At 43.6% G+C, this 27,171-nt stretch overlaps 1 protein-coding gene across 6 annotated transcripts in view; it reads left to right on the top strand.

Annotated features, from left to right (window-relative positions):
* The window catches only part of FNDC3B (fibronectin type III domain containing 3B), a 561,687-nt gene that overhangs the window by 70,728 nt on the left and 463,788 nt on the right, over nt 1-27,171 (top strand). Inside the window, exon 1 of one of the 6 annotated variants that reach the window (XM_085635436.1) lies at nt 97-229. The exons of 4 other annotated variants lie outside the window; for them this stretch is intronic. The gene's annotated coding sequence lies outside the window, so the exon portion shown is untranslated. Of the gene's footprint in view, nt 1-96; nt 230-9,473; nt 9,492-27,171 lie in introns of those variants that run through there. One more of the 6 variants, XM_085635439.1, reaches the window with a different exon arrangement.

Genomic DNA, 27,171 nt, shown 5'->3' with positions numbered 1-27,171 from the left:
CATTAATAATAAACTAAACACAAACATTTGCACATCTTGCATAATGATTGGATTTCCAACCTGTCATCCCTGTACCAGGTCAGCTAAAGTTTGTGTAAGGATACTCCCTCTTAACCATGAGCCTAACAGTAAAGGCCACTCTGCCCGTTCACCATCTCCGCCGCTTTAGCTAGCAGGAAAGAAGCTCTGTATGCAAAAAAACTATGTGGCGTAAGACTCCGCCATTGAGGTAAGACGGCATTAGCCTCCTTACGAAAATGTGCTAGGCCGGTGTTTTCTATCTGCTGCAGAATCTGGCTCATTTGGTTGTGTTTTGGTTTTCCCGGGCCACTGGAGCTTTGCAATTACTTTATCCATTTTTCAAGCTTTTTATATTTTTTTAATATTTTTGCATTTTACTAAATATTGCTTTGCAGTACTTACTGGCCTCTTGCATATTGCCCATGCGTTTGATACTTCAAAAAGTACATTTAGTTGAAATTCAATTTAATTAAAATGTCATCTTATTTTATTTAAGCGGTGATCAATAAAGCGGGTATGGTGTAGAAATAGCAAGGATCCTAGATCAGGCCTATATGTATTTTAAACCTACATGAGGGGTACATTTTATTCTGAAAACTTCTTCAAACTGTGGTCTCGAGATTTGTGGACAAGGTCGTTTTTTATTGCATATACATATCTAATGTTGTTCATTGCATTTATCATGTTACCTCTTTTATTTAATTAAATCGATTTATACTTTTACTGCTCAGATACCAACATAGTCTTGGTTTTTATCTGCCGCCCCACATTAAAGTGTTCATTAAGAGCTGCACAAAAAATGGGGCGGTATTTCCCTACCCCAGGGGATACTGATCCTATTTATAATGGTACCTCCGAAGGGGCGGGGCAAAATTGTTTCAATAGGCCATTTTCTTTCTTTTTTTTTTTTTTTAATAGAAGATTGACTTTGCTAATTCCCTTCCAGCGAAAATTGCCAAAAATTTGTTTTCCAAAGTTTTGAATAAAGAACAGTTATATCTGACTTAGTTGAATGTGGTCCCTTTAACATTGGGAAGAAACTCAAAAGCTTGTAGTTATGAAGTCCCAGCTTAACTTTACTTGCACCACCGCGGATAGCCCCACTTGTGTAGCAGGCACCATGTCTTCTGTGCCTCGTCTTTATATTTGGGATGTAGTCACTCTGGATGGCGTACAAGTGACTGTATCCATGATGGATCAAAAAGACAAATCTACTAAGGTGCATATTGAAGATACGCTCTAGAGCAGTATAAGGAGGGCGCAGCATGAAAACAGACAACAGACTGAGCGTCTGCCATGTGTACGTTTGATCTTTTATCTCATCTGTATAGGACTAAAGATCTGCTGAGCAAAATCACGCAATATTCCTTTCTTTACATTGGGACAGGAACTTTTAAATGGATTTTGCCACTGTACCTATTTTAACCCTTCGTGTTGAGGTATTGCTTGTCCATGACTTTTGAATGGTACCGTATGAGGTATAAGTGTGTTGTGAAAAGTTTTTCTGAACTTAGGCAAGGAAAGTGGTGTGTTGATAGTGGCATCAGACACAGGATAATTTTTACAGGATGGACAGTATCTACAGCCTGGACACGGCCACACTTACTATCTGAGACTAGTCGTTGCATATTGCGTGTCCCATAGTGCAGCTTCAGCAGTGCTGTCTTGGTGTTTGCCAGCAGTCTTTCTGCTACCGCAGACATTGTTACCCTGCTCCATTACGGATTTGTAGCGCATATGATGGGAGTGCCGTACACATGACTTGCCCACTCTATTAACACCAGCGGCTAATAACTAATTAGGTATTAACTTCTTGTCTTTATGAGGGGTGTGAATTCCTAGGTTTAGACCAGTGTTTTTAAAGGTAAACCACCCACAACTCTACCTATCATCCAAGGTTTTATGACATCCAACTACCTCGTTGTATCGTTGGGTGGAAATATTCAAATGCAGAAGTACGTGGTGCTTTTGAGTTGACTTTGGGGGTCAGAAATAATTCATAGAAAAACATGGTTTAGTGATTTGTCTAGTAAAAATCCTTTTGTTCCATTTAATTTTTTTAAATATCATCGTCTTGCAACATTTCAATAGTTTTTCTTTTATTCCACTAAGTTCAGCTACTGCAAGGGTAGCTCTGAAGCCTAGATAGGTGGTGACTGGCTCTAGATCACAAACCCATGAACATCTGAAGACCATTGGCTTGCAAGAAGTTTGGGTGTTGTGTTTTATGCTAATCCGTGAATGCTCAATCTTTCTGAGAGTGAGAGGCTTCTGTCTCAAGGTGCTCATAGAGTTTATAGCGTACACATTGGACCGGAGTCAATGGGCAATTAGCCTTCCGCAGTTAGTCGTAAATAATCTTTGGTTCAATAGTGTTCACAAACTCAAGTTGACACCCAAGGCGAATCAATCAATCAATCAATCAGGGGTTTATAAAGCACGACTACTCACCCTTGAGGGTCTCAAGGCGCTGAGGGGGCAAATTGAGGCGCAAGCATGCGTATTCTTCCTTAAATTGCTATCACACTTCTATTCTAGATTTTGGTGGCAATGGTGTAAACCATTTATTGCACCCACTTCACTTTAACTATGGAATGGTCCCCACCCCAGTCTTAATCTACGGCGCTGACATTCCAAGAATATAGCTGTCCATGTGTTGAGGATGTTTAGTTGTGGACGGGGTGTTTTTATAGCATTTACCAATGTACTGCTACTTGCATCCCGGTATGCATTGCTCCTTGTATCCCGGGAAGGGCCTCCTCCAGAGCCCGGTACCACTGTATATTTATTTGTTAGCCGGCCAGCCTTCGTGACCTAGTGAGTCCCCCGCACCAACCTTATAATGGGGTCACCTTCATTCTGTCGTGAGCCACTGTTGGTCTAGAATGCAAAATTGGCTGTTAACTGTCGCGCTTATAATACATTGCAATATGGGCCACAATATCTTAATTCAAAGCTATTTAAGTCCCATGAGGTCTATTATAAGTGGACTCCAACCTACTATGTATGGTAAAGGCAGTGTTTAATTTGAGCCGGGGGTTTCCGGTGATCGTTTCCGTCACTGAATTGGCAGCACTGGCACTTATGACAGTCTGCCACACTATGGCATTATTTGTCTAATTCAGAGATGAGCTCAACAACAGTTGTTTAATTATTCCATATGCATTAAAAATGACTAATACCTGCCGCCCATGACATTCTTATAGATTTGGGGGCCTGGAATGGTCTGAATTGTCACACTTTGAGGAATGTGATGGTTTGTAGTTGGGTTAATACTATCATTGTAAGTGCTTGCGGGGCAATGTGTGGTGTAAGCTGCAGTAGCCTCCTGACGCAGGCACGCAGTTTTTTTACAAATTAAGCACTGGGTAAAGTGAAGTCATTACTTGGGTAGTTGGTAGGATGTATAATCCAATACTTTCATGGCTACTCCGTGAAACAGTTGATAATGAAACTCATAAAGAATGCAACCGGGAATTTTGAGTAAAACTATTTTCCCTTAGGGCTCTCTAAAGCTGCTTCTTTGTAATTTACCACCATATTAAACAACATAAACTAATCAAATTAAAATAGAACAAAAAAAATGTTTTTGAGTATTTAAAGCCTTACCTAATAATTGTCCCTGATTTTTTTTTTTTTGGGTTTGTTAATTGTTGTGACTTGTTGTATAATAATGCTAATAACAAACACTAGATTGGAATATGTATGAATTGTTGTTTTTGGATTGGCTACTTGGAACACTATCTAATATTATTTCTACGACTATGAACAGACTCTATCATATGTCGTGGAAACGGGCCGTTTGCTACATGTTATGATATTTCTCAGACCATGTAATCTTTTGTTTGTTGTGGCTCAAGATTTTTTTAGGTCTCGCCTGGCGTTAGCAGCGCACATGCTCTGCTCTCGCCATGTGAGGGCTTCTTGGAATCGATCTGATTCCAGAAGTCATGTCTGAGCTCCGCCCGCAATTGTGATTGGTGTGCATCGTTTGACGTCCGTTATTATTCAGAAGAGACTTTTTTGATTTTCCAGGAGCGTTTTAAGTCCCTCCTGGTTGCCACCCTGTCCGTTTTAGGCCACGCCCAGCGGGATTGGATCTTTTACTCGCGGCGTGCCACTAAGCACTTTTTCCCTAGCCTCGTACTCTGCATTTTATACTTCTTCAGTCTTGTTCGATTATACCTTGTTTTTGTATGCAGGTTCTGGTGTAGTCTTGTCCTCGCCCTGCACTCTGCATTTTCGAATACTGCTCATTGGTTACAGCAGGTAGTGTTGTGTTATACTCGTTTTGTGGCTGCTCTCTCTATGACCCTACAATCTGTATTCTGAAGTCCTGTCCTTTGGCTAGCCTGTGCAAGATTTACTCATGCACGTTCCGGGGCGCGCCTTCCCGCCCCGCCGTGTGTTATTGCTTCTGAGTCCCTCCGAAGCAGCCGCAGATGGCGCACAGCTCTCAGTGGCGGTTTCCTGCACAGCCACGAAACGAGATGGCAGCTTGAATACAGGTGCTTCCTCTCTGTCAAAACCCACCAGTACATTCCTTCTTCTACCCTACCCCCGGCACTCCATTTATAAAACCTTCTACGTCCTGTGTAGGCACTTAAACTGCCTACAAAAACACCGCCTCTTCGGGTGTAACCCTGCCTTTCTCCCTCACAGACCCACTATGTGTGTAATCAGCGTGGCCGTGCACCTCACACCTCTTTTCCTTCCTCTGTGTAACTCCACCCACCCTTTACACGGGTTATCTTTCTATCTATCTCACAGACCACCCCTGTGTCTGCGTAACACAGACCTTCTGCAATCTAAGTGCAACATACATGGTCTCACGTTGCCTTCGTGTCTCACAACCCCTGTGCCTCCGTAACCAGCCGTCTGTCTCCATCTCTCTCTGTCTCGGATCACCAACCCCTCTTCCATAGATTGATCATAATATAAACAAGCATTGAAAATGCAATAGGCCTCGCCTTTGATTAAGTTAAAGCCATTTGCTTTGCTAATGGTTTTGTATAGCAAAGCAAATGGCTTTAACTTAATGAAAGCCGAGACGTATTGCATTTTTAATGCTTGTTCTGAATTGATTGTCTCACATGACAAGCTTATTCAGTAAGCGTACCACATCACGTCTCCCGCAAGTCAGATGTGGTATACGTTTCTTGCAGATTACCTATTTACGCTCTTATATTGTTACCTGCTACATCAGAACCTTCCAAAAATATGCCACAGACACATCTGACTCTTCCTTCCACCTGTACTACTTAAACTTTGGGCAAACACTGCTTGCTGGTGATAACATCAGCATGCGTCCTTCTTCATCCAGGCAGGCTAAGATTTAGGCCTCGCCCCACCTCACTGTCAGCCAATCACCTTGTTTTTATATAAGGCGATCCTCTCAAGCCACCTCTGCCCTTTCATGGTGATTTAATAAAAATAAAATGCACTAACTGTATACCATACCTTTCAAACTCCATAAACAAACCACACATGCAACTTGATTTAAGGAGGACTAGGTCTGCAGAGTGATTAGACTGTGCATGCTGATTGGTCACTAGGAAATATTCACTTTTTACATCATAGCTCTTCTCTAAGTGTAAGGCGGAGCAGTGATTTGAGCCCTTGCAGATGTCTCATTTTTGAATTCCAGGTCTGACTCTGCATTTCATCCAGTCGATTAGATACACGAAGTACCTTTAAGTTGTGTAGTAGTTACCGTTGTTATTTATTCCACTGTATAAATGGAAGACGCTTTGAAGGAACCTTTCATTAAAACAATATCTGGAGCAACGTCTTTTACCATAATTTGATTTTCAGGTCATTAAAAGCTAAGATCTTGTCTACAGACTGTATAAAGGAAGCAAACCTCAGGTAGAAGGTCTACAATAAATCTAGAGCATTTAAAGAGTTACGTTTCAGTGGCGCGCCCGTCCCCGGGCAAAGTGGCGGGCGGGATGGAGGAGGCGGTTTGGGGAACAAAATAAAAAATAAAATACAATAAACGTACTTGATCGCCGCTGCCTCCGCCGTCCACTTCGTGCTCTTCCTGCTTCTGGGTCATGCTCCCAGACTGCACTGCGGCCAATCATGACACTGCAGGAAAGCAACATCAGGATTGGCCGGAGCGCTATGACTTTGCACTCCCGGGCAGACTGGGAGCCTATGGCTGCTTTCTCCAGCCCCAGCAACGCAGGTGGGGCTGGAGAAAGCTTCACTGCGCATGACATGTTTGGCCGGCCACTACCACTCCCCCACCACCTTGTCAAAGCCCTGGGGGCAAGTCTAGGGGATTAAAATAAAAAGATAATAAAACGGGTTAGAAACCCGTTTTATTATCGTTTCATTTGCGGGTGGTGGCAGGGGGGTGGGTGGCGCTCCGCTGCCCTAACGGAGGAGCAGCCGCTGTTAAGTTTGTCGACTTATATGTGAGGAGTACAGTGGGAGGATGGGCTGAAAGATGGTCATTTGCATTTTAAGATGTCCTGAGGGACATATAATCGGCTGCACTCGCGGTTGAAGTACTTTTTATTAATGAAAACCCGTAAGTATTTTCCCATAGTAAAAGAAGTTCTTGACTGGTGCCAAAGGAACACTTGAAGTATGGCCCATCCCGCTTAAAAACCACTGGAAATTCCAATAGATTTGGCTCGGGCAAGCTTGTGCAATGGTTAAATGCTTTTCTGTTTTATTGCATGCACATGCTGCAGAAAGAAAAATCAGAAAATGAAAACTTGCTGTCAGTATGTGATCATAGGCTTGCAGCATAAAAGCATAAAATGTGCATTAAATATAAAGATATATATGTATGTATGTATATATGTGTGTGTATATATATATATGTATATGTTTGATAAAAGCAGTACAACTGCCGAAACGCGTCTCTTTGGTGTCCCAAGTGTCCAGTGTGAACTGACCTAATAAACAGGATGGCTAAAAAAAATTAAAAAAATCTGATGTGTGGGTGTGTTCATGGAAAATGCAGTTAATGAGTGCAAGAGAGTCACTTGGGCTAGTGCACCATGATGTATGCTGTGATAGGTGGAAGCAAAGGGTGATGACAGCTGATCAGATCATTGGATGAATATATGGATCTCCTTGTAGTTAATGATTTATTTATTTCTTACATGAGGTTGGCAAGATCACTAAAGGCCATAGTCCTTGTCAGAGCCAATAGGTCTTTCCCTAAAATGAAAGCACCAGGCCATTAATTTAGCCTGCTGTGTGAAACAAAAGAGTTGAGGCTTTTTACAGGTGTCAGACTTCTTCGTAGAATCCGGTGAAAGAGAAATATAAGCAGAGATGGGGCAGAAAATGAACCGAAATAGTAAACCCCCTTGATCACCCCACTCCTCTCTCCACCCGTAGAGTGAATTGAGGTATGAAATGATGCTAATGTATGTAACCCGGTCACCCATAGAATAGGGCACAGTGCGTTATGATTCCAAAGTAACGTGGGTGCTCGTCACTAGCAGTTCAGGGTCCCCTGTCATGATTAAACCAGGCATTTCAGATACATTGGATGTGTCCTCCCATAATTATGTGGTTGTGTCAAGACACACGGAGGATTGCCCCAGAACTCCTCATCCAAGATAAAGCTTAAATATGACCAGCACTTGAAACAACTTTAAGGTTCTAGCGTGGTGTCTCCTTGAACACTTTCCATGTAGTTCCTGACCATATAGATTCATTTTGTCTGGTAAAATGTCAGGCTCTTGGTGGAGTTCCAGGTTACAAACTCAACCTCACAATGTGGTCTCGGAAGGTGTGTTTTCGATGGTGTCTTCCATTGCTGGTGCCCAAGGGAATGACATTCCTGGGGACCAAGAGATGGTCTGAGGGAGGCAGAGAAGCTGTGAAGCCAATTGTGGCAGTGAGGTATCTTCCACTTTGTGAACAAAGTTAGCTGGAGCAATGGTCGTCATTGGCTGAATGATGTCCTTCTGCCTATAACCCCGATACCGTGCGCTCCAACAAAGAAAGTTGAGCTACTCTTGTTGAGTTTGAGTATTGATCGTGGTGACTGCAAACAAAAGTAGATGTGAAGATTAATTAAGAGTGCTACAGATGGGGCTTTATCAGCTAAGTGCTGTGTATGGAAATCTTTTTCTATCAAATTAAACATCTACACAAACTGAAAAAATACTAAAGTAAAAAGGAAACAAAATATCACACATTTTTACAGCAGAATAAACTGAAATGTGTATATGTAAGATTGAAAACACTCACCCAACCAGTCTGAACCAGTCGATGCATATTGGATATCCCCAACAATCTGATGTTCAGTCCTTCAGAGGGAGACTAGAACTGACACTCATATCTAGGGGTGGGTGAAAATTCCGCTCCGCCAGCGGAGTTTTGCCCCCTCCGCTTGGAACATGGAGTTCTGGCAAAACTCCGCCACGTGGCAGAGTTTTCTTCTCACGCTTGGCTCGCCAACATTAAGTTGGCTGGTGCGAGTGGGAATTTGCGTCTTCTAGCTCGTTTTTCATGCTCTAGAATGCCTCCTGGTGAGATTTCTCAAAGCTGGACAACGCTGGGGGTCGCGACTGTTCGCGTTGAGAAAGCTGCTGCACGAGTAGAAAACGTACTGAATGCAGCCCCCTCTTGTGCGCTGCTTGGTGCCATTCGCGCTGATTTTGAAGTGCAGAACGAGCTCCCGGAGCTAAAACTCAGCACGAGCAGTGAGACGTGCCGAATTCTGCTCGCTTGCGGAACTCCACGGAATCTCACTGAGATTGTATGTAATTCCACGGGTTCCGCCCACCCCTACTCATATCTGCACTTTTACCAAACTTTCTCTCAAGAAATAACATCAGTACTTACCAACACCCTTTAAAGAAAGACCTGGATTAACTTGAAAAAACCAGTATCCAAAATAAATGTTTATGGTCGAGCAGCAATCCACCCCCTACAAATTACTACATGAGAACAATTGGGCAGGTTATCCTCTGCATGAAAGATCCAGCCATTTAATTTATGGACACGTGCTACTCACATCCACGTCGAGCTAGGCAACCCGAGGAATGGTTCATCGGGTTCTTTTTCGCAGCCATGTCTTGGCTGTTAAACTCAAGAAGTAAGTTCACAAATGCGTTTCGCTGAAGCTGCAGTTTTGTACTGTAATATGCAGTAACATGTTGAGACTTGAATAGTTCATACAGATTTTTGAATATGAATTCCCGGCATTCGCCTGTGGCTACCTGAGGTAAGTCCTATATTTAGTTTTCTTTTTAAAAGCCTGAATGCTTTGTGACGACGTCAAATGTACAGACATGCTTTTATTATGTGGCAGAAATCACACGTGCGCTGTCAACTGTGAGTTAAAGGCCTTGTGTTCTGAGTTCTTTTTTTTTTTTTTAGGTCGTTGGCAATTCTCAGAGCCCAGTGACTCATTCCGTGATGTTGTAAAGGCCTGCTACACATCTGTTGCTTATACCATAATGTTGGGAGAAACAATCGATTATTCTATCACGGTAATTAAATAGCTCAGTGGGTATAGCACCAGTGGCAGAGAGGTGTGTGTAACTTGCAGGTCACGATTGAATGACCTGGGGGAATGGTGAATTTGTCCAGCTCAGTCGGTCAATTTTCTGCAGGGTAGTTTGAGAACTCTTGATTCTGTGTTGTATTGTAGTTGTATTTATATAGCGCTCACTACCCCTGACTGGGCATCGTAATGCTTTTCAGCAAGTAGCATGCTACTCCGGAACCCAAAACGTATTCGTAGTGGGTTAGTATCGTGAAATTTGAGTCTGTTAGTTGAGAAGGATGATGGGCGGATAGAAGAGTGAAGAGTCTGTAATGATATATGGGATAAAGTACCCCTGTTGTAGGATAGACGGCGACTTCAAGTCAGCTTAGTCGGTCAATCTTCTTCAGGGTACTTTGAAATCTGTTGATTCTGTATTGTAATTTTATTTATATAGCGCTTACTACCCCTGACAAGGCATCGAAACGCGTTTCGGCAAGTAGCACGCTGCTCCGGAACCCAAAAAGTATTGGTGGTGGATTAGTATAGTGAAATTTGAGTTCATTTGAGTGGTAGACGTGTGAGTCTGTTAGTGAGATTGAAAAGGATAATGGGGGGGATGGAAGAGCGAAGAGTCTTAAATGATATAAGAGATAAAATACCCCTGTTGTATGATAGAGGGCTACTTCAAGTCACGGAAGGGCACTGTGAGCCTGTAGAGGTAGAACGTAGAAGGCCGCAGATCAAGAACCCTTATGAGATCAGTATCCTCTGAAGTGCAGTGCAATCTCCTTTTTATGTACAGTTGGGAGTATTTTACTGTTTAATGTAGGTGGTTATAGCTGCCAAGTAGTGTCATGTTTGGTAGGACTCTTGACTGTTGGGAGAAGAATACTGTGCATTCTGGGAGTCATAGACCCGTGTTAAAGCACAAGCCCCAACTGGTGTTGGAATAAAAGCCTGGATTGATTAAAAGTATCACACCTGAAGTGAAAACCCTTGTATCTCACCCATTACTTTGAAAAACTTTGCTGGCATGGGCAACAAAGGAGAAAAGTGACATATTGAGCAGTTTACCTTTGGGGGGAAAAAGGCTACTGTGATACGTCTGCTCATTTAGGAGAGGAAAATAACTGAGCTTTGAGGGAGTGTGCTCTTTGACCCCTCAAAGCTGCTGAGTGGAGTGAGTTGAGTGGAGTGGTAAAGGACAATGTGCTGCTGCCGTATTTGCCAGTAGCGTTGTATCACCTTTGCCGATGGGGGGCGGCGACGAGTGTTGCAGATGTGCTCGCCGGTCATGCTGAGCCTTTACCGCGGCCTTCTGGGCACTCTTACCTCCGCAGGTGGTGAGAAGGAAGTGCACGTCGGACCCAGTCAGCCTGGTTTTCATCTCTGCTTGCGTCTTTCCCATCTTGGTCAGGGATGTTATGGATGAGAGTGTGCAGTACTGTCTGTGCCCTTCCAGCTGCAGTAGGAAACTGGGGTATGGCTCAGTGAAATCACTATACTTGTAATAATTTATTACAGGTGAGCAATGGCGCGTTTTTCATATTACAAGCACAGTCCGATATCAGAGCAAGCTTTATGTAAGAAAATAATAAGCTTTTCTAGGAAAATTAGGGTCTCTGTCACATTCTAAAACATATATTTTAAATGCAAAGAGAACGTTCTGGTTTATGACAGTTGCATATTTGTTATGTTTTTAGTGGTTTTATTAGCACACTGCTGCTATGCTCTGCACTGCTCTCTGCAGCCTTTGAATTCCATTCTCTGGTGTCTCCTTGACCGCCTCCATTGTGGGGAGATGCCTTTGCCTGGTGTGAGTACTGATGGATCAGTTTAGTGTTCGGTGGTGATTCCTGATTGGTTTAGGAACTCTTGGATGTTGCGGTTTTATCGCTCTATACAATGTTGAACAGTTGTTCATTGTCTAGCTGGAAGTATAGCGTGTGCCTTTGGGGTGTGCTGTCTAAAAGGTTTTGTTGGTACATGTGAGCATACCCTTAACATGTTCTAGCTCTTATTCTCAGGGCTCTAGCTCTCAATACCTTTTTTATTGACTTTGCTCTTATAAATAGTTAATTTCCAATTTTCTTGGACCATAAGAGTTACCCCATCTTTTTGTTTATAGTTTGAGGGGGAATATGTGCTCTAGGGCATGCTTCACTGCGCCCTTCTTGGTTCCACTGATGATATTAGTGAAAGTCAGGATATGGTTAGCTTCATGAAAGGGATATAAAAATGCTGAATAAGAGTACCTAAATGGCCACTTTTATGGGTCTCATTTCCTTACAACAGCTTCTGTGACCTTGAACATAAGGGACTTTAAACTCTCTTATCCTGAAGGTTTGCTTGACACAATGCTTCCTCACCAGGAACAATCTAAAACACCCACAGTTATGTCTTGCTGCTTCTCAGCCATTTGTCCTCCCTGTTCCTTGCTGTGATAGTGCTACTTTTATTGTTTGATAAAGCTCCTTGACACCTCCCAGGCATATTTAAGCATTGTTTTGCCTCCTTGGGTTAAGGTTTTTGATATAAATAAGTACCAGATTGATTCATCCTCTTGTGAGGACTTTCAGGCTGCTGTCTGGTTGGCTGGTCTTTAGATCTTGTGTCCAGGTGGGCCCATATAACACTCTGGCTGCCGTTGAAATTCAGCTGTGTCTAGTAATACTTGAAGGAGGATCTTGCCTTTGATGGTTATTGGTGCCTCAAATCTTTTCTTCCCATCTTTCTTGCGTTGGGCTCAGTTGGAGGACCCCTTCAGAGAAGTCTGTTCTCTTTGTCGATCCTTCTTTATGAAGGAGCACAAGGCCATGTTGAGGTCCAACTGCAGCGTTCACTGGAAGGTTCAGGGCGATCTTCGCTGAATATCTGGTAAGAGTGTTGAGTCTGCAGTGACAAACCCAGAATGAGGCTAGATCTGAACATGAAACGGAGAAACCGTTCCAGACCAGATGAGCCGATCTCGATCAAATGCGCCTTGCACACACAACGTCCCCTCTACTGCGAGCCCTTGTTACGGGTCACTCGGCACAGAAGACGGTACCCTAAGACTGCCTTAGCAAGACAAGTGTGAACCAAGATGCAAGTTCAAGATGCTCTGCTGCCTGGTCATGTTCTGAGTGGACTAACACAAGGATGCTGTGGGTCTGGTTTGGTCCTCTGTGTACCTCTGCCTTTTATGATGCATTAAAAGAACCACATCACAAGGTCTTGCCTGATCAGTCACTACTGTCTCTTTGACAAAGAGACACGCATCCATCTGCTAAAGCAGCCAGGTTGTCTGACACACAAACCCACACAACATGTTAACTTCACGTGTGCAGCCTGGTATCTGAACATTTAGTGCATCAGTATTTAAAACTATCCATTTTGAAACATCTTGTGTGCCAAGTGCAAGTTATCCCAAATGTTGTTGTTTTAGTTTTAAAACTACATATACATTTTGTCATTATTAGACAAAGTCATCTCATGATTTATTTTTGCTTGGATGTAGTATGCCTATTATTTTGTGCAGTGGAAATACATTCCTGTATTGTATTACTGTATTTATATAGCACTTACTAACTCTATATGGTGCACACAAGCACTTGCCTACATGAGTAGCATGCTACACAGCGCTCTTCCTTGATAAACGCACACTCACCCTCAAAGGCGCTCCCCAACGGCCCCACCGCTGGGGTCATGGCACTGGCAGTGCACAAGTAAGGGGCGGCTGAAAGGGGCGCCCTCTGCTATGAGAAAGTCCGCAACCTACGCAAATGGCTGATCTCCTCCAATGGGCTACCCTCCTTTCACAGTTCCTACAAAGTGTTGGGAATCACGATCTCCCCCTGTGATCTACATGAGCCGCCCCTGTGATCCATCACCTGAGAGGGGGACCTCTACGCTTGCGCTGACCCGCTGTTCGCAGCCCATTGCGCCCCTTCACCACGGTACTACCGGCCTCTCTACCCACCTACACGCATCTCTCCCCTGCTCAGATGTGACTTGCCGCTGCGCCTTAGTTCATTCACCCTACTCCCACCCCAGTTCATGGGTTTGCCCCAAGATCGCATCACCATGGCAATACACTCCCGTCCTCAATACTGACTCAGCCGAATCTGTATGCACACAGCGTGACTCAGCCGAATCTGTATGCACACAGCATGACTCAGCCGAATTTGTATGCACAAAGTGTGACTCAACCGAATCTGCATGCACACAGCTTGACTCAGCCGAATCTGTATGCACACAGCGTGACTCAGCCGAATCTGCATGCACACAGCATGTGTACTAATTCTTGTGTTTTCATTTACTATACACTACTCATGATGTACACTGCTATGTTTTGTCATTCTGATGGACTCTGCCAATTGTAACTGTTGTTCATAATGAAAAGCCCTATAAATATATTTTGGGATAAAAAATGAGTAGCATCCTACACCCTGTAGGGTATATGGCTGAAAGGATGTTGTCTTTGTTTTGGTCCTATGTGGGAAGTGTTTCCATGTCTTGCGTGATAACCACTGAGGTTTGGTTATTGTGTGATGGGATGCAGCGCCTAGCAGCATGTTGGGTGAAGAAGTGTGAGCGACAGAGACGCAATTGTTCGTTGTCTGCTACTAGAGTGGGCGGAGCCAAATCCGATTTTCTTTTATCAGTTGCCAGTTCAGCCTTCAAGTTCAGATTCCAGAAGTTCCTAATTTGTTTACTTCTGTGAAAGGTCCTGTCTCTCTTTAGGGAGACTTTGTCAAACCATATGTGAACTGATTGAGACTTAAAATATGCGGCCTCAAAGGACCGTGCCTTTTGGCTCTTCCTTCGACAAGCTTCAGCATGTAGTGATCTTGACACTTGGACTTCTGGCCCAAATGTAGGGGCAGGCTTTTCGTCTTTGCAAAGGCGATGTCAGTTTGTCATCTATATCGAGAGACCTTCCTTTCCTCTTTGTTCCAAAGATGATGTGCAGTTTCTGTTTGTGGCTATAACTCTATTGGTCCAGCTATCCTTTACAACTCAAATGAGGTAGCAGGGGCCCATGCAGGTAGGAGCGGTGGGGCCAGGTGGGGCGTGGGGGGATTTTGGCAGATGACGATAAGGGAAAATTCATTATTTATTTAATTTTCCCGCTGGGTCGTCTGTCGAATCCCAACCTGGCTCACCACTCTTACCTGGATGGGCCGCATCTGAAATTAGGTCACAACTATTGCAGTGCTTGTTTCCCACGAGCAGTCTTGGAAGGGCACACTCGTGCCTGGTGCACGTCAGTCTTTGGGTCTTAGCTCTCTGGTGGACAACTAGCTATCTTGACTGTTTCTGAGTCTGCTTGAGCGGAAGCACATACTGGCCTCATGCTCCTTGCAACACTCAGTAGTATTCTATTGGGTAACATTTTAGCACTATTACCTGTGCAGTTGCATTAGGTGGAAATGCCGCTCCCCTCCTGTAATGAATGCTGTTTGAAGGGTTTTATTAAATCTCACCTACAGACAGATTTAGCGTTCTCTTGTGGATGACCTGTTGGCATTAATTCGTTCAAATATTTACATACAATAGGCTTTGAGTCAGACCCTTGCTCTTGATTGGATGGCTTTCTTGTCTATCTCATTTTCTAGCTACCTCTTTGAAGGCTTTGTTCCCCTAAATAGGTAGAAGCTGCCCCTTTAAAAAAATACTACATCACAATGCATTACCAGTCCACAAAGCAGCCTCCTCTCCTGTCACTCATGGACCTTATGCTTGTCTTGGACCGTGTACAGCACTCCACTGTATTTTGGCTAGCCTTGGACTATAGAGATACCCTGTACATATATACATTCCTATTCCTTGTTTGTCTCACCTCCGGAGCATTTCCTCTTTGCTGTTTTTTGATTGAAGGACTTGTGTCTTTCTACTGCTTGAAATCTGGGGTCTACTTCTTTCCTTCAGCACTCCATGTGAGAGAGTGCATGCGTTTTCTTGCTCTATCCCTCCATGAAATACCTGCTGTCACCACGCACTCCATGTTGCTGCCTCAGTCTCCTCCCTAGTTGGAGCATTGCTTCCACTCGCCCCTCCCTTCCTGGCTATTTTTTCTTTTTTTGCTTTTATTTGTATTTTTTCTTGTTCTCCTCCATACCGTATGCTCCTGTGTTGCCTCCTCACCCTTCAATCCACCCCCCATGTTGACTTCTTCCCGCCACTCTCCGTTGCTCCCACACCCCAGCCATCACGGCTCACAGATTCTTATTTTAAAGAAATTGCTTTTCAAAACATTGTTTAGAAGGCTTCTTTCTCAAATTGTGCTTTCAAACTTTTATAGGTGTCTGCTATCTTGGAATGGTAAATTAAAAATAATAATAAATTGGCAGCCACGTCATGCCATATGCATGCTCATGTGGTGACGCACGCTTGTATACATGTAATCACACTAGGGGAGCTAAGCCGTATGAGTCATACATGCACATACATACATGATTGTGCATGAACCTTATCATTGCGTTTTTAATTTTACTTTATTTGAATTAATTTTATTTTATTTGGCAATACTGCACAGCATTGGGGAAAAAAGTTTCTCTTTTTGTTGATGCTCAACACCAATGCCAATAGTTCTGCGTTGACAGCCAGAAGACGAGACCTATTGCCTTTACCAATGCTTGTATTATTTTACACGTGCCACAAAGTAGTTGTATTTGCAGCAAGGCCCGGTAAACTTACAAAGAGCTCGTATCAAACAAGAGCGGCCATTCGGATCAGCCTTCGGCTTTTTTAGGTGCATTCTTAAAGCCGTTCTCCAGACTAGGATGGTCAATTATATGTCAAAGCGCTCCTTCGAAGAGCCGAAAAGAAAAAAAGCATGGGGGAATGCATGATGTCCACCTCCTTGACAAAGCCCCCTTTTATCCCAGGCAGGTTCCTTCCCTTTGGCATACACAGGGACCTTTCAGCCAGCCCTGCCCCAGCAGGACGGTAGTCATGGATAACTGATACACAATATTCAGGCTCGCTTTGACAGCGATAGAGAAACGTGATTTCTTTTTTCCCCAGGACAGAGGGTGCATTCAGCAAGAACCAGCTTGTCTTGGTGCTCCATTTCACAGAATTAGCTTTGAATGAGCAGGATTTACAGTGAGCTGTGTTGTTTCCACCTGCGGTGAACAATGCACAATTAGTGGAAGGTGGCTGGGTGTGCAGGCGGTGTGGTGGTCTTTGAGTTGTGATGTTTTTAGAAAGTATATATTATTGGAGGGTGGCATTATTTTGAATCTGGAATGTGAAATAAATGTAGCTGTGAACTACACGGTGTCCATGAAAGCTTTGTGGTTGCCGGTGGCGGTAGTATTGGGTGTGATGACTGGGTACGGTGCTTCGCCATGAAGGCTGGGGGGTCTGTAAGTATATATACTATGAGGAATTAGGAATGACTGTTCTGAAGCCTTCGGCGTGTTTACATAAGTTTTAGGAGCTGCTCCATTTTGGTCCCACAGCATTGGAAACCACAGTCTCCATGTATGTGTGCAACGGGAGACATCCGTTGCATCGCGGTTTTCACACCGCGATACGTTTACAACGCAAGTCGTTACAACGACTTGCACTGGATGGTGCTATACACTAAGGAATAGTATGATTTACTGTTCCAACACCTCCCCTACTGTTACGTAGGCTGGAGTTGGAATAGTAAATCATATAGTCCAGCGCCCTCCAGCGCAAGTCATTGTAACGACTTGCGTTGTAATGCCTGCGTTGTAAATGTACCGCGGTGTGAAGACCGCAATGTAACGTCACATATTCGCGTGCAACACTTATACCATGCTGCAGCTCCCTGCTGGAAAGACCACCTCTTTAGACTATGAGCATTATTCATACAGCTGTATTTTTACAAGTGCAAATTCTCTCTTTGAATCAACACATTTTGCATTCTAAAAGGATGCACTAGAGATGGGCGAGCCAGCGAATTAACAGCGAGATCCGAGCCAATGCGCTGGCTCAGAACTTAAATCCCATGCATGAGCCGAGCCCTGAAAATGTTTGCTATGCAAAACATACAACAAACATCACATGAAATATAACTAAGTATATGCAAAATAATATATGAAAGCTTTGACATTCATAGGGAACATTATAGCGCTGCACGGAGAAGTACTAATTATACGTAATAGTTTCGCACAAATAGTAGTCAGAACTTTTGAAAGTGCCTTCATACGCAATAATGAAGAAAAAAGAGTTTAGGTGAAATAAAATATTTGACTAAGATGAGACAATTTAAGCGGGGAAGCTGCAATTTATCCAGGTTTTCTGGTTTCACTGTGTACAAATCAGCCAGTAAATGGGTATTTATTTGTCTTCCCTTATGTTAAGACTTTGTTTTCACCTGTTAGTGCTGTTTTAAAACATAGTGCGAACACATGCAATGTTTATAAGCACGGGTAGATTAAGTTATTTGCCCAGAATCACAGGATGTTGAGCTGGCGCCGAGACTCAAACCTATTTCCCCAGTTCCACAGTCAGCAGTTCTGACCACACCTCCACATTCTGGGTAGAGGGATGCAGACAGGAGCCACATGGAAACGTGGCTCGTTATGGGCTCGAGGTTCCTGGAGAAACTCGAGCTGAGACAGAGCCATGCTTTAGGCTCTTGAATGGCTCGAGTTATCAGCGGCGTGCCCACCTCTAGGTTGTACTTGCACAGACATTCTTATGTGCATGATTAGGATCATATGGGCGTTCCATGCCTGGAATGTCCTTGAGTTTGCGCACCCTTACAATGTACGTATTTGTTGGTGTTCACCACTCTTCCACGACCCCCTTCCCACCCCTCAATGAGGACAGGATTAATTCAGTTACCTGGGGAGTTGGGAGAAGAACACCTCCAAAATTGTTGGGGATCTCCTCCTGTGAACATTGTTTGCTTGCCCTAGTGCTGCTGTTACACATATTCCAATGCAGCTCAGGCTGCTGTGCAACATGGCTTAAAGGGAAGAAAAAGTGCTATGACGATGTCAATGCTGGCCACATCATAGAACTTTTTTCTTTTTACTTAAATAAATGTTGCCTAGCAGTTTGTGCTGCTGTGCAACATGTCTTTAAAAAAATATATTGACAATACCAACACATCTTTCATAGGCAAAACCTGTTGGCGTTGCCAGTGCTTATTAAGGTTAGGTTTATGAGCTGTATTGATGTGCCAGATGCTTTTGGGATACTGATCCAGCAGAAAGGGGCAAATTTACATATCCTCCCTGCGTCACAGATCCGTCACCACACACAAGCTCATTCATGCACTCCTTCATTGGAGGGGCCCATAACACCAACACTCACACGTTCTCACTCTGAATCCGCACGCAGGAGCTGAATCCGCACGCAGGAGGACGGTGTATCCGCTGGACATGTGGGGGGGTACCTTATTACCTATAGGGAAGAAAATCTGTTACAGAATATACATATTTACATCAACACCTATAGAATCCTAACCTTAAAATCAAGGCACTCCACCACTTGGTCGATGGACCAATTAGTTGGACTGGTTGATGGTGATTTAGAACCAGCTAAAACACATTAAATCTTTAGAATCCTTTTAGTAACCTATTTGAAAAACCACAAACTCATTCTCTTGTTGATCAATATTTAGTTTATCTAATTTCTTGCTTGCAATTATATAATTAACATTTCGGTCAATCAAGTTTGAATTTTAATCAATCAACAAAATATGCATGACATTTTATATTTACCTATTCTTGCTATCGGGGTCTTTTCTAAATCAATTGGCTCTGCATAGCCCAAATCCTTTTGCTTAATCGTCCCAATCGAAAGCAGGCCAAGACTCAATAAGTCCAAATATTCCTTTGCTCAACACGACCCAGTCCCAAAGATATCCAAAGGACCAAGCTATCGTGCAAGCAAGTCGATCACGCAAATTCGGGACACCTCTCTGGAACGCACTCTCCTCGGGACGCACTCTGTAACTCCCCCCTATTCTACTACCCTTTTTATAATAAAATTCTGGGTAACATGAAACATTTATTGAATTGAAAAGAAATAGGATTGGTCCATCTTGCGAAAAGTTATATATGGTCAAGTTTTCTCACTGTCTTGGGTTCTCAGAGAATTTACCTGGTCACGTCCTTAGTTTATGTCATGCTCATGCAACAATGTTGATTCTTGATCATAGGTGACTATTGTTTTCTCCGGGTAATTTGTACGGACTGAAATCTGGCAGTCCTCCATGTTCCTATCCTTGACCAGGAACACTGTGCTTTGAATTGAGGGTGCCTGGAGATCTTCGGAGCCATCCGAGTCTGCGCAGTAGACATCGCGCTCACAAGACGGTGGCCACTTCCGAACTCCATTTTGAATGTTATGGCTTGGTAGGCCCGAAAGCCAATTTAAGCAAAACAAAAACAAAAAAAAAATTAATATGCTGAAATGAAGATTCTAATGTTAAACCCACACTAATCCCTTTGTATATTAGTATATTCCTAGATTATAGCGACATTTAAAGCAATAATACTCACCATTCGGCCCTAGCAGGAACACAAACGTCACCAAAGCAACATAAATCATGCAATATTCTATCACCACATCTACTACTGTTAATAGGCTTACCACAATTAGTTATTAGAATTATTCTGCCATGCAAATAGCAATGAGTCCCGCGTGTAATTTGTGTTTACCAAAAATGCGCGTTGTTGGTTAATATTTCACAGCACACAGTTAATTTAAATTAATATGTAAATTGATTACGTCATTAGTATTTTCATGCAAAATAGAGAAGGTATACAAAATTTTGCTTTACCTGCTCCATCAATACAATAAGAAAAGGAGAAAACCGCATCCGGGAATTGCAGACTTACCGATTGGCTGAAAGAGAGAGGAATGCAACCCGAGTGCATCTGGAATGGATTTTAGGCTGTGCACATTCCCATTTTGCATCTGGCGTGTCATTGGGGAGAGTATGTGGCCTAATGGCTAGAGCGGCCAACCTCGAAGTTGGGGAACCAGGCTCGAGTCTCAGCAGGGACGCTCAATATCCTGTGATTCTGCGCAAATTACTTAATCCCCCGTGCCTACCAAAAAAGAATGGTTCCGTCTGTAACATAACTGGTGCTCATGTAAAGCTCTCTGATACCTTTGGGTCGAGTTCGCGCTATATAAAACTCCCCCAAAATTTAAAAATTGGTGGCAATGGTAGGATGAAATTACATTTGAATATTGAAATCGTCGAGATGTAAGGGAGACCATGTGTGTTGCAGTTTAACTATCGGTTCAGTCACACTGACCCAACTAGGAACACTTGAATAAGTTTAACATACGTAGTTGCATATTAGGCAGATGTTTCCTGAATTGTAAACATAAAGTTTCAAAAAGAAACCAGACTAAAAGAAATAGAAACCTTGTTTTTTGTAGGTAAAAAGTCACAAAAAGCAATCCCAATCGAAAAATCACGTTTGTTAAACAAGCAAGACAATTTAAATAGTAATCCCTTTTTTACGTTTAGTCTATAAAATTAAATGTCATACTTTTACTGCATGCAAAATATAGTGTGCAACTATGGTTGCCAGAACTCTACAGATACACTACGACAATTTTTCGAGTGGTGGATTTCATTATACAAATCAGTATAATTTAATAGTGCTCTTGAACGTTCAGATGCTCAGCTGCTGAATCCTTTTGCCATCGATACATAAGGCCTGAGTTAGATCCTTGCGGACGGGTTAGTCCTTCACAACAGTGACCGATATCCTGTCTGACGAAATATAAATCCCATAGGATATTATTTTGCGAAGATCTAAATCAGGCCTTTAGTCTCAAAGTTATTAAACATATGCTATGGATAGTATTGTGGTAAAGACTGTGATTAGAGAGACTTTTAGAGTTAGATTTAGGCTGTGTTTAGGGGTGAGAGCAAGGGATGATGCAAAGGAAGGTGTATCATTTAGGGTAGGAAAAAGGCTTAGGAGTAAGCCTTTGGTAAGAGTTTGAGGGATGGATTAAAGGATTGGGGTAGTGTTAGGTTATTTCTCGGGATTGGATTAGGATTAGATAAATAGGTTACATAAGGGAAGATGTAGTTCGAATTGGAGTTAGGGTTGTGGGTGGAGTTAAATGTGTGTTGGGTTGAGTTAGAGTAATGGAAGGTGAAAATGTGTGTGTAAGAATAGGCTGCAACGGAAGGTGGCACTATAGGTTGTAGGGGGCTATGACCCATAAAATGGCGACATGGAGTAAGTGGAAAAACAGATAATATTAGTGATAAGGAGGGGAGTAGCAATTGGGGGTTTAGGGTATGAATTAATGTATGTGTGTGAACAATTGCACACGTGTAAGGCTAAAGATTTTTCTTTTTTTTTTCTTTTTTTGTATTCTTATTTGTTCATACAATCTTTAAGACTAGGGAGGAAAGCATACCAGCATTCATCCCATGTTATTGGTTATCTTCTAGTGGAAAAGTAAGCCATGTGTACACAATTGTCTCTAGACCCCAGACCCAGCATGCATGCACTAAATGGTAAACACTTGTGGTGCAGTTTTATGCTCACAGGAGTATCATGGTTACCACAAGGATATAATCTTTAGTAACTGGAAGGTGTTATTTCCTTATTATGTAAAGGGACACAGCAATTCTCATATCGGTTGTGTTTAGATTCAAATATTGATCTATTGGCTTTTGATTTTGAGTGATCTGCACCTCTCCTGACCGCTCCCTCCAGGTGGTTCATCTATGTTTATACTTGTACTTATACTGTGCCATATTTGGTACATGAGCACCGTTTTTGGTGGGTGGTTGATCTGTGTAGTATCTTCCTGTAGTTGAGAAACACCTGCCAAACCTTGAGCATCATTTTCCTCAGATCTGTGAAGTCTCTACTCAGCTCCATCCACTTTGAAATCAATTTCAGCATTCCTCCTATCTCCAACATTAGTTTGAAGTTCTTGCAGGTCTTATTTTCAGTTCATTTTCCCCCTTTACTGATTTATTTTGCTCTTATTTGCTCCCGCCACTGCTGTCAGACACGCCACTTAAACTGGATCCCTTGCTAACCTCAATGACGGTGCAGAAAGATACACTTGTTCCAAGGTGTAAACGCAAGAGTGGTGACCAGGAACTATCTTTGCAACTAAATGCTTTTTCGAAAGCACTATTGAATTACAAATGGACACTAAGCTGCAGACCTGCCAACTTAAAAAATAAACAATGACAGCGGCAATTGGTCTGGCGACGGCTGGCAGTTGTTTAGCTTCTGTCAATTCGGTGTTTTGTTTTGACATGGTTTTTGTAAAACTTTATTGTTGAGTGAACTGCCAGCCCCTTGCCAACATAAAAAAGAAGACATTAGCTATTAGGAAGAATATTTTTGGGTCTCAAAGAGTGTGCAGATTTGCTCTTAGTGAAAGAGCAGAAAGCAGTCATCAGGGTGAAGTTAGCTGTCCCAGTGTCCCATGCTGTAGTGGGTGTTAGAACAATGTGAATGCCAAAGCAATAGACCCATGGATGATATATATACACACACACAAGGGCCGGACAGGGAACCAAAACCGGCCCTGGCAAAGTGCTCGGCCACCCCCCCCCCTCCTCGCGGGGGGTTGGGGGTGCCGCCGAGCTCTTTGCCAGGGCCGATCTTGTTACAGGGCCGATCCTGTAACAAAACCGGCCCCCACCCGTGCAGCGCACCGGGCAATTGCCCGGTGCCCGCTACGGCCAGTCCGGCCTTGACACACACACACACAGATGCAATCGCCACAGTTACTCTGTTATGAAGTCTGGCGCTGCCAGTGCCTGCGACGGTCCACGCCCTCCGTCCAAAATGAATCACAGTTCCTTCTGTCGCATGGATTGCGCGTCAAAGCAAACAGTGGCACAACAGTTCAGTTTCACTTGTTTATTAGTTCTCTTGACTGAAATATCTCTATTTCCAATAAATATTCTCGTCATGGTAAGTAAAAAGTGAAGGCATACTATCCAAACTAAATTGTTGCTGGATAATTCCATATGATTCACAAATGCAAGTTATTTAAAAAAATGCTCCAGCATCTTAAAAATAATTAATAATATACTGTTCATTGAACAGGGTAAATGCATAAATATATTCAAATTAAATTTATTCATATATTGAGTAATATATTAAGTTTTATGTTCCATTTTATGTCAGTCATGTGGCGTTCTAATGCTGCAAATTAAATGAGTTATTATCCAAAAGAATTGTCCTCTTTTTGTCAGTTTGAGATAGATGAATAGCTGAGCGAGCCATGTTAAGATTTGGACCTATCACATGCATGTACCATGTAGTCACGTGTGTTTGCCCAGTAAGCTGTGTTTGTAAAAGTGCAATAATGTTAAAAGTAAAGTTGATTGGTGCTTGCGGGGCCCGCCCCTTCAGTATTATTGGCTATTGTACTGCCAATGAGTTTTGCCTGTAAGAAGCTAGAGGAGCATTTCCTGCTTCTGCTAGGCTGGGCGAAACAACATACTGGGCCCAGGACTTGCAAGCACAAAAACAGCTGCTTACTTGTGCTAGAGCTGACTCATCCACAGGGGTACTCATTGAATTAATTTCATTCTGTATAATTAATATGTATTTTACTGCAATTGCTTTGCTGATATCACAGTGAGACATCTAAGACTACTGTTACATTCAAACAAAGTTCATCTTAAAGTACATCCCTTGCAAAGCACCATCACCTTAACATTTTTTGAAAAATGGCACGTTTTTAGTTTAATTTTCCATACCCTCAGGCAAAGGAAATGCATTATTTCTTATTTCTCCCTCCGGCGTTAGTCACTGATGCATGAATTGAACAGCTGCTTTCAGCGATTGTTCTTTCCTTGCAGCAGTTTGTGACTTTACATGCAGGGCAGGGTTTACAGTGCTTCCTGGTGAGAGACTGATGCCACAGCTCTGTCTGCACATGGATTCAAAGGTTGCTTAATTGTGTGGACAGAGGGCGGTGGGGAAAAGGCAGGGGCTTTTAAGCCTTATTAGCTTTCTAAATCAAGATATAAATGCAAAAGAAAAAACAAAGCTATTAACGTCTGTACCACAAATTAAAAATAAAACAGGCGATGACATGAAGCAATAACTCCTATCAGTTAACGACTGCTTGCTTTGCAAAGCGGAACACTGCCTTCCCCAGCAGGGTACAGTAAATATTGTCTCTTCCTTTTCCATTTCCCTTCCTCTAGTTGAGTCATGTCCTGCATGGCATGTGCCATGCGATTGTCTCCCGTGTATGTCTTTAAAAGCTTTTCACCTTGTAGACGGAGAAGGAGGGGCCATAAAGGAGTGGATCATGGAGGTGATTACAATGCAACTAGCAATGGCTGGGGCCACTGAGAGGGGTGGGGCTACAGATGGAGGGTGGAGCCTTATTTGGAGATGTTAGCTGGCGGCCCCAAATTGTTACTAGACTTCTCTTCCTTTCTAAATTCCAATGACTTCAACATCAGGTTTACGTATGTTTTCAACAAGACAGAGATTGTATTCTTGGACTTGAGACTTTACATAAAGGACAGTTTTATCATGTCAGCTTTACACAGAAAACCAACTTCGTGTAATGCGGTTCTTTTTTTTTTAATAACATTTTTATTATTTGCTATTCTCATCTCCACAGCGTCTTCTTCACATTTGTTGCATTCAATACACAGATATAAGTTGCCCTCCCCTGCACCCGCCCATAGGTGTCATATTGTACAACCATAAAAGTTTACATTATTACCCTCACTCTCGTTACCTACCCTCCGCAAGCTCTTGTCCTTCAGCACCCCCTACTATCTACTTTTCCTAATTCCCCAACACCAGAACTACTATCCCTTCCCTCCCCCGTCCCTCCCCTCCCCACCAGTGTGCTCCTCCAGCAGTTGTCAATCTCAATTTGTCTTGATCTTTAGGTATATGTCCACTTCGCGCCTTTGCTGTTGCTCGGCCTCTCCCCCCTTGCTACCCCGTGCTCTCTCCTTTGACTGTATTTGCAGTCCCTGCGTTTTCCCCTGTGCCTTCTACTACCCGTGATCTAGTGGTGGGACGGCACATCTTCTTGGTCTCCGTCTGACCCGCGCATTGCCTCCACTAGCGCCTCCCAGGCTCGCGCCACTTCCAACATCGTCTCTTTCTGGTGTCTATGCGCCAGTCGTAGCTTAATCACACTTTCACTCGCCGCCCACTTAAGGAATTCATGTTTCCACCTCTGCACTCTAGGTCCCTGACTATCCTTCCAGTGGCTGGTTATTTCCCTTTTGGCTAGTATCAATCCCAGATCTATGAATTTGCTGCTCAACTTGTTGCGCTTCGTGCGTGGGAACCAATGCAATAAGCTCACCGCCATCTCTTTATTAAGTGTTCGCTCCGTTGCCAATTCTAACGCCACAATCACGCTGTCCCAATATGCAGTCAGGTTCGGGCAGGACCACAGCATATGCTGAAAATCCGCCTCGTCCGTTCCACATCTAGGGCAGCCAGCCTGTTCCACCCCAAAGATCTGTTTAATATGCTTCGGGGTCATGTATGCCCTGTGCAGCACATAAAACTGTATTAGCTGGAACCTAGCATTTCTCGTGCTCTTCCACGCTCTCTCTACTAGCTTGGGCCAAGTAGTGTCCGGAATATCCCTCCCTAAATCTCGTTCCCACTTCCCCTTTGGGCGATCCAGCGGCTGCCTTCCCTCTTGCTCCATTCTCCTATTAAGGCACGTGACAGCCTTGAAAGTACCAGCCGCCATAGCTACATATTGACAGATTAACGATGTCGTGGGCTCTGATAGCCCCATCTTCCACTTGCGTTGAATCGCAGCCACCAGCGCCGCATGCAACAGGTAATGTCCCCGCGGTAAATCAAACCGGTCCCGTAAGCTCGAGAACGACATCAAGACACCATCGTCATAGAGGTCGCCCATCGTAAATAATCCCTGCTCTTCCCACATCCCCAATGTGGACCAATCTCCACCATGGGGTAACGCCGTGCACGCCCCTATCGGGATTTCAGGTGCGTAAGGGCACTCAACTCCGTGCTTTCTGTTACTCCGAGTCCAGCCGCGTTGCATTGTCCTCTCCTCATTCGTGATGGTACCTCTGCGCAGGCGTTGCCCCATCAGAATAAAAGAAAGCACATGTCTCGGTACCCAGCAGTCTCGGCCCGGGTTGGGCCCTCTAAACGTCGTCGCCACCGCCTGTGTGAGCCATTGAAGCTGGGCTGCTAGATAATACCTCTCAAAGTCCGGCACTGCCCAGCCCCCTGCCTCCCTAGAGCGCATCATTGTGTCCAGTGCAACCCGCCTCCTACCGGTTCCCCACAGGAAGTCTCCCAATATCACTTTCAGCCGCCTGAACATCGCCCCGGGTATCCAAACTGGGAGAGTCCTAAAAAAATATAACAATCTTGGCAATACTATCATTTTGAGCAAGGCCACCCTCCCTGCCACCGACAGCTTCAGAGCAGCCCAGAACTCCATACTCCCCTTAATTCCTCGGATTGCCCGACCAATGTTTCCTTCCAGGAGCCCATCCTGTGTATGGTAAACTAGGACTCCCAAGTAGGGCAGGCACTGCACCTCCCATCTGATCCCTTGCACCTGGGACAGCGCTGGTAAGCTTGGGCTCACCGGAAACAGACAAGTCTTTGACCAGTTAACCTGTAGCCCCGACCTGGTCCCAAACCCAGTCAACAGTTGCTTCGCCGCTGTTAAAGCCTCTCCCACGTTCTCTAGGAACATTAATAGGTCGTCCGCAT

Source organism: Triturus cristatus, chromosome 11 (assembly GCF_964204655.1).
Source record: "Triturus cristatus chromosome 11, aTriCri1.1, whole genome shotgun sequence".
Classification (NCBI taxonomy): domain Eukaryota; kingdom Metazoa; phylum Chordata; class Amphibia; order Caudata; family Salamandridae; genus Triturus; species Triturus cristatus.
Note: the sequence above shows the minus strand (reverse complement) of the source record. Positions and strands in the feature narration are given on the sequence as shown.